This window comes from Diabrotica undecimpunctata, chromosome 3 (genome assembly GCF_040954645.1).
Source record: "Diabrotica undecimpunctata isolate CICGRU chromosome 3, icDiaUnde3, whole genome shotgun sequence".
NCBI lineage: Eukaryota > Metazoa > Arthropoda > Insecta > Coleoptera > Chrysomelidae > Diabrotica > Diabrotica undecimpunctata.
In genome coordinates, this window is record NC_092805.1 from 63,069,707 (window position 1) to 63,079,174 (window position 9,468).

Sequence of the window (9,468 nt, forward strand, 5' to 3'; positions counted from 1 at the left end):
AAAGAGTGAAATGGTACTATTTCTTTTTAAAAAACCCCTCACCCACTTCCATCCAGCAAGACGAGTCGTTTTGTTGAATTTGTGTTTGATGTTATTTCTCTCAGCAAGTTCGAAAACTAATCGTCTCAAATTTAGCGTTGTGAGACCAAAAATCTTGTTTAGATAGCTATCGCTTGCTCAAGATGAGGAAGTAGTATAACTCTTCGGCCACCCAAATCTCCTTTTCTTCCACCGGAGTTGTTTGCAAAACGTCTACGGAGTATCGTAGCCGGAACATTAAAAGTTTTGGAAGCCAACAGCCATCCCATCTTTTTTTCTTGGATTTGTTGAATTGCCATATTCATGTTCTCTTCCGACCACTCCTGGCTATATTTTTTGGTAGGCGCCATATTAATAAAGGCCCTGCAACAAAACAAATCCTTTATATCTGATATCAGGAGATATTCGACTGTTTAAGGTATAACTAGATAACGACAATCCAATTTTTAAGGATTGTACTAAACCTTTAAGGATATTTCAGATATACACTTAAATTTACTATTGATGATTTTGTGCGATTTGAAAGCTCCAAATTTGTTTAAAAAAACCCTACAAAATGGTATTGTTTATCTACTTTTACCTTAATATAAGTAAAAAGTTGAGTTTTTGAAATTTTTGCAATTATTGTTTATTTTCCTTTGATGGGATGGGATATAACATGTGCACATGATGGCATACTGTGCCATCATTGGAACACATCTGCTATGCCGTCATAGGCAAGTATGCATCAAATTTAAAGCAGAGCGTTATCTTCTAGCACCACAATGGCAGAAGTTAAAATGCATTGCCTACTGAAGCTTAATACTAGTCAAAATTGCATATTTACTTTGGATGTTTTAACTTCAGACGAGAAGCGGCAAAAAACTGTTTGTGTTAACGTGCGTTATAATAGTTCAACAGTCAACAAATCACAGTTTCCGTTACAGACTTATCTGTGGAACTAATAAGTGTTTGTAACTTTACCATTGCAAATAAACAATGTCTATGCGCATGCCTATGCAGCCGATATCGTTCGACAGGAAACGATTTACAAATTACACGTGGTATGCCATCAAAGGCAGCATGTCATCATAGGCATATTTCCCCTACTTCTCCACTCTTTTCCTGCCATTCTACACCCTCCTTGTAACGCAGGCCTGCCATTGCGGAGCGACACCTGAAACTAACCCTCCTAGAGAGGTTTACCCTCTTGCCCGCATTTTACACAAAATGGACAAGTACATTTCAGCACGATTATTGGTTTCTTTATCAATTAATCGGTGACCTTCAGAAATGAGTATCTGCGAAGAACCTGCAAATGTAGTTATATAAAAAAAGTGTAACTGATAAATATGTATAAAGACAAACTAATTGGTTTAACGTACCATTTATATGAAAGTATAAGCCAGTATTTTTAACTGATGCCATCAACTGTGCATCTGATTGCTGCTGTTTTGTACAATACTGATCGCTACAAACAGCATGGTTGCCAAAGACGTGGTCTATACTTTTTTCCAAATTTGCTTTTAAATTTTCCACATCAACATAAGCAGACGTATTAATTATTTTTGTACAGCAATTCTGCAGTTCTTTAATTTTATTGTTAGTCAGAAGTGCTCTAGCTTCTTTGTTGACTGTAGTATGCGCTTTAATCTTATATAAAGCTTTTCCATAACTTTTAATTGCATGGTTGCGGCATTCTATTTTTGTTACATATTGTCTATAGGCAAACTCTTCACGAATTTTAGAATATACACTAGAGTCTCCATCTGCTATAAACTGCAAAAATTGTCCATGCAAAAGTCCATGAAGAATTTGGCTTTGTTTAAATCCTTCAACTATTATAGATATCTCCATTGCGGTAGATGAGCCTTGTCAGTTTTTATAACAAGTGTGAAGAGGTAGAGGCTCGTTTTTAGATTCATAACGGCCACAGATAATGGACAATACTTATTTCCAATAATAACTGCCTAAAATGTAAGAAATTTACGTTTGTAACATAATAGTCTATGAATATACATACAACGTCAGATGATATATTATAGCTCTGTCCATAAGATCTGTGACTCCAACCTGCGTCACAATACACAGTAGTCCATGGTATGCCATTCAGAATCTAGTTGCCCTTCTGCTATAGCCAATTCTCTTTCCTTTATACCAGCTTCTTCCATGGACAAAAACCTTTATGTTTTTCATCAATTATCTGTAGATTTCCCGTCATACAAACTTTTGAATGAGCAAACTGTAAGTTTAAAGCCCACTCTAGGACATAATGCGCAAGTCAACCATTCGGTGTCCATTAAGATATGTTTGTTTTACTGGTTCTTTTTTAATTTCCAGGGGATGATTGTTAATGCTAAAATTGAAACATGTTTGAAGGTAATTAAAAAGACAAAATGTATTTTACTTTCATATTCTTTACCTTTCATATTCTTCTGAAGAAATAAAGCTGAACTGATGTAAATCTAATGAAGTTGATTGCACTGCTTCTTTGCTAAAAAAAACAGAAGTATTGCTGTCGTATATCTTGTCAGTCCATGTAAACTTAACACAATTTTACAATGAAATTTGGTATGGTTGTAGTTTTCAAAATGCCTCTTTTTAAGTCTTTCTTTATAATAAGATATTCTAAGCCCTTTGATTTAACAAATTCGTTACTGCTTACAGAATGACACACATAAATCACTTGAGCAATTTGGATAAGGTTATTTACACTAAATTGATCTAAAATGAGTTCCTGAATTTGCATTCTTTTTGTGCAGAATATTTATAACAAAAGACAAAATTTACATGATACTGACAATACTTTTTCACGTGACCATTTTTTCAAGCAATTTAAGTAAAATATATAGATACTCACTTATCTTTGTCGCTTAGCTACTACTGAAATTTCTTTTTTATTTTTCTGACATTTAATCAATGTGCGACTACGCTTGGCAGATCTTTTATTAAAGGACTTTAATCTGGGCATTTTGTTCACACCTGAAAAATATTTAATAGATAACCTTTGGCATACCAAAATCACAAAACAAAATCCCCTTATTTAACTAATACTTAAATATTAGCAACACTACTAATGTCGACATAAAACAAAAACAAAAATTTAGTGGGTGGTCTTGGCTACCATCGTCAAATGAACTTCATACACACGAGTTATTATAGCAATAGGTACTTACCTATCTATTTTCTTCAATATTAGGAAACAAGACTGGTATACACTATTTAAAATGTTTATGAAACTAAAAAAAAACAACACTCAAAATCAAAATAGCAATCTCAAAGGTAAATAAATAACAACACAACACGATACAAAATTAAAAAATTATATGAAATGATCCAATCCGAAAATGAGAATTTCTGAAACTTCTACTAATAGCTCATATCAACTTACATTGAACAAGACTGCCGATTAGTGCCGATTGAGAGCGAACTGCACCGATCGAATTATATTATAACTCCCAGTACTTGGCCTTGCTGGCAACTATGTCGCTCTTCAGAGAAATGTCGGGAAAATTAAAATATTAGAATATGATGCACGTGCTACCATCTACTCAACGAATTGTTAAACGTTAGTTTATTTGAATGCAACGCATTTTAACTGCGGCGTGAACATACCCAGGGTTGTATTAGGCCCATCTTTATATTTCCGCACACTTTTTCCTGAAACTTTCAGACATTTGGATGTTAACTGAAATGTTTTTGTTATTAAGAACATTTGTAACATTTACATAATTCGATAAATACATTTTAATGATTAACTTATCTCAACAGGGTTTTCATTCAGCAAATAATTTAAAAAATCGGTTGCCTGTAAAGTCGGTTTTACGGGCGAAGATTTTTATTGATATGAATATTATTAAATTGCACAATAGGAACAAGGAATTGCCGCTATAAACTCAGTTTCTCAACTTTTGTGTCAATCTAACAATTAATCAATCAATCATAGTTTACGATAATGAAATATTAGTGTACAATGATTTACCTTTATTGTTGTAGTTGTTGTAAATGACGAATCTACTCACGAATTGAAGACAAATCTCACGATCTCACGATTAAGGCCTTACATCTTACGATTTTTAATTTTTTTTTAAATTTCAAGTGTTTCTAATAAAATGCATGGGAGGAAATCAGCTTTTTTTAGATTGTCACCTTGAAATATCCATAAATTGACTGTATTTTTGTATCAAAGTGGGCTACTCCAATTAACTCAATTAATATACACAAAATAATATAAACAAAGCTTAAAAGGTTCTTTATGCTTTGAAAGTGGTTTATAAACAACTGAATTGTAATGTATATTTTACCGCCTTTAATAAATATGAAGTATAGACTAAATTTTGTGTAAAGAACAAACATTCAACAGACCTAATAGTAAAAACATATTGATTTAAGTGTGAATTTGAGATAATGTGCTGACAAAATGTTAAATCCTAAGAAAACAAAATTATGTTTTTATGTATATTCATTATACTTAATACTCTTGGGTAAAATACCTCATATCATATATGTCTTTAGACACAGTTAATAATTTTCATTGAAGTTTAAACTATAAAGAATGTTTACAATCATTGCTCAATATTAAATGGATAAATCCATAGCAATATTATAAAAGAATATAGGTCCCTAGGTAATTTCCTAAAATTATATCTGATACTGGTGGTTCCCCCTAAATATATATATACTTTCAACGATTTTCAACTTTAGCGATTCAACGCGCCTAATTCTCTAGTGCCTCGCGCAGCGGACCGATCATGTTTGAGTGGGAGAGAGACGCAAGGCATTCGCCGGTCCGGCGGGCCTCTCTCTCGTTCGGTGACTCACTGTAACAGACGTGAGCGGGCGTTACACTTTTTCTTAAATGACTCCGAGCCACAACCTAATTTAAGACGTTGTCACGTCAAAAACATGTTTTAATGGCAGAGGACGATAGTTTAAAAACAAAGGAAGTTACTAGTGTACCTGCTCCTTTGCATGCCTTTGTTGGTCATGAGAAATATAAAGGTATCTAACCTTGTTATTACTGTCATGAAATGAAACATTCACTTGAAATGCCCAAAAAGATTCTCTAAAAATCATGAAACTGCTAATATGAGTAATGTTGAAAATAAAGAAATTGCATTTCTTGGAGTCACAGCAAGGAAGTTGCAGTCAGCTGTGATTCAAATGTAATGAATAGTGTACATTTGGTTGTGGATAATGCTTGTACAAATCACCTGTTTGTGTCAAAATACATTAAATTTTTGACTAATTACAAAGCAGTGGATAGACAACTAAATATAGCAACAAAATATCAAGGTAATTTCTCAGCTATATCTAAAGAAGGACTTTTAGTTACTTTGAATGATGTTGAAGTTTGTGAAAATCTCTCTTACAACTTATTATCGGTAAAACAAATTGAAGAAAAAGGTTTTCGTATTATTTTTGAAAATAAGGAAGTAATAATAATAATATCGTACGGCATTTTGCCCGGGAGATCCTTTCGGACAGGTTCCGGCGTCGTTTTCATCCTTAACCCTGTTTCAAGTAACTAATGTCGATACACACACTAGCCCAGAGTGACCGACGGCTTAACGTGACTTCCGAAGCACGGTGAACGGCTCGTATCGTTTTTAGAAATGAAAATGTCGTTATTTGTGCCGAGATTCGAAGTCGTTATGAAGCCAGTAGCTTGCCGCTGAGCTACGACAGTCCACAATAAGGAAGTAAAAATCATGAGGGGTAATACTGAAATTATTACCGGAAAATTGGTTGGTAATTTGTACTTTATAGAATTGCAATTGTATTCAGATGTAATTAACATTGTTTGTGATACCCCTGAGTTGTGGCATAAGCGGATGGGACACTTTTGTAGATTTCTTGTGAGTTCAGTATGTGAAACATGCTTGAAAGGTAAGCAGACACGTTCTCCATTTTTAAAGAGCATTCCAAGTGATAGGAAAGCTTGACGCTTACTTCAATATGTATCCACTGATGTGTGTGGAAAAATTAGCCCTCCTGATGGTAAAAATTATTATGTTTTATTCATTGATCATTACAGTAAGTTTTGAGTGTTATACCTTATTAACGAAAAGAATGAAGTGAAACATGCTTTAGGAACTTTTTAGCCTTAACTGAATCAAAATTCAAAATGACAATAAAATTATTTTAGATTTGATAATTCTGAAGAGAATAGCTAAAAGCTTTTTGTACTAGTAAAGGAATAACTATACAATATTTTGTACCCAGGAATTCAGAAAGATTCCTGGAAAAACGAAATCCTCCAAAACGGATTAGCGGAAAAATGCAATCGTACTATTTCAGATCAATCTAGATATTCAATTTTGGACAGTGGTCTTGACAAGTCATTTTGGGGAGAAGCTGTATTGGCTGCTGTGTACTTAAAAAATCGAACTCCTACAAGTAGGTACATTGCCTAATGATTGTACACCAACCGAAGTTTGGTATGGTTATGAAATTATATTATAAACCTGATATAAGCAAAATTAAATTATTTAGACTTTGCTTATGCACATATTCCTGAAGAAGATCGACCTGGGACGTTTGCTGAGAGATCAAGAAAATTAATTTTTATTGGTTGTTGTGACAATGAATACCGCCTCTGGGACCCTCTAAAACGAGCAATGTTTAAATCTCGTTCAGTTAGATTTGATGAAACTTGTGAAACTGAATCTTCAGTTCGTGTGATGAGAAATAGAGGTGTGCATGAGCAAACTATTACTGAACCTAAAGTAATACAACTTGATAGTAATCAAGAAAACGAGATACGTAGAAGTTTAAGAGATAGACGTATGCTTTCTTATCTTGATTACTATGAAGTGAGTATGATGATGGCTTTACCTGCTGGTTGTCTACCTTCTAAATTACCTAAAAAGTACATTGAAGCTGTTTCGATGAGAATTGGACCTTAGAGAATAAGGAACTTTTGGCGTTAGAAAACAATGGTACCTGGACTTTGGTAGAACCAGAACATAGAAGTGTGATAATGTAATCATTGATTCACGATGGATTTTTCTTGAGAAAAAGGTTGATTGTCAGTCAGGAAAAAAGCTCGATTAGTGGACAAAGGCTATCAGCAGCCAGCATTAGACAACGAAGACGTGTATGCACCAGTAGCTAGATTAACAACCCTAAGGGTAGAGTTAGCCATTGCTGTAGATCGTGATGGATGGATACCTATTCATCAACTTGATGTGAAAAGTGCTTATTTTGAAAACTCCAGTGTCTAGTGATGTGTTTTTAAAGCTACCGGATGGTCTAAGTGTTAAAACTGGTGTAGTATGTAAGATAGTAAAAGCTTTATATAGCTTACGAGAAAGCCCTAAATGTTGGAATACAACTGTTAATAAACATTTATGTAATTTAGGTTTTAAAAGATTACGGTTGACCCTTGCTTGTATTTCAATGGAAAAACTTATGTTTTGATATTTTTGTAATTTCAGCTTCAACTGAAGATGATGTCAAATTTTTAAAATCAAATTTAGAGAAAACTAAGTGATTTATCAAATGAAACAAAAATTGTCTTTTTGGGATTAGAAATTGAAAGGAGAGATAAACCTTTAGTTGTTAGCCAGAAAAATTTATTTATTTTTATTCGTTTTGACATGGTAAATTGCAAGATTAGTAAAATTCCAATGGAACCTAAATTGAATTTAGAAAATGAAGCTCAAACTGAGCTAAGTCTCTTATAAGGAGGTACTTAGTAGCCTGATGTATTTGATGCTTGGCACTAGGCCAGATTTGTGTTTTACAGTTTCATTTTTTGGAAGATTTCAACATAGTTTTAATAGTAATCATTGGAAGCATTTTAAAAATATAAAGTTATTTGAGTTATACTGCTTAATATACAATAAATTTACTAAAAATAATCAAGTTTCATGCATATGCTAACTTAAATTTTGCCAGCGATGCTAATGACGAGAGTGTTTCTGGATATGTTATTCTTTGCAATAATAAAAATGTAAACTGGTATTCTAAAAAGCAATCGATAGTTGTTCTTAGTAGAAGTGAAGCTGAATATTTAGCTCTGTCTGCGTGTTTCTTTTTAGGTCACTTTTTTAAAAAAATGTTTGATTTTCAATATCCTATTAAATTTTTTGAAAAAAACATTGCATAAAAATGGCTCAAGCTTATGAGACCAAACGCTCAAAACATACTGATGTAAAACATCATTTCGCAAAAGATATGGTAAATAAAGGAAACTTTATTATTATACGTTACTCAATTTGAATTATTGAGAAATTGTTTGAATGTTTTTAATTTTTAATTAGTATACTTTAATTTTGTTAATTTACAGTTAATTAGTATATTTTAATTTTGTTTACAGTTTGTACTTCATTAATTTTGTACTTTTATAGAATTGAGTGTTGCTGTACAATTCAGTACTATAATAATTTTTTGTGTGTTGGCAACACGTTTTGTCTTGTTTTTTGTCACCAGTCTCTGTCCTCTGTACAATTAATACTTGTACTTGTAAAACAATAAAACTTACTTCTTTTCTAATTAAATATAATTAGTGTTATTATTATTAACCTGCGTAAACAAAGTTCACTCAAAAGCCTGTGTCCTAGAACTACAATCATCAAATTGTCATTGTACAACTTATCATAATATACAACTCCAATCATACCCTAATCTTTATTAAAACTTTTTTTTTCAGTATTCGTCTATAATAAAATCTTACAATACAATTCATACGCAAGCAATTATAAACATGTATCGCAACTCGTATATTCATTCATAATTCCATCATTATATTACATCTTTTATTCTATTCGCTTTCTATATTTAATAAAGGCTCACATACATCAGCTAGCATCTTAATCTTTAATAAACAATAATTCAGCATCTTACACATATCTGCTTTCCAAATTTCCAAGAACCAAATGTTGATTTAAAACATACAGGGCCTTTTAATTTTTCAATTCATCACCGATAAATAAGATATATGTATTGATGTTTGCTTACCTATAATTAAAATTTTTATGTATCCATAACAATACCTCTTCTACAATTTTCCAACAAACCTTTAGGGTAGATTACACTTTAATCCCAACATATTGATGGTTGCTACTGTTATAATTAATCAAATTACTAATTTAATTATACAAAAAGTTGGCGATAGTCACATTTAGATACAAACTTTCGCTTACATTGACTGCTTTGTTCAGACTTCCCTCATGATGCGTCATTTTGATTAGTTTCTATCAACAAGTCCTCATAGACATTTCCTCGCCTAAGGGCCTAGCAACCCCAGTGTTGGAGGCCTACGTTGCATGAAGTAAATTCCGTCTATACATCCTAGTTTATTATCAGCCAAAATTTAAGGGTTAAAGGGTTTTTACTAGGATATTTAGTGGCTTCAAACATGTAAACCTAGTAAGTATTAAACCACATTTTTGTTATAACCCTAGTCAAAATTTAACTTTCACATTCGCTTTAATGAAAGTGGTA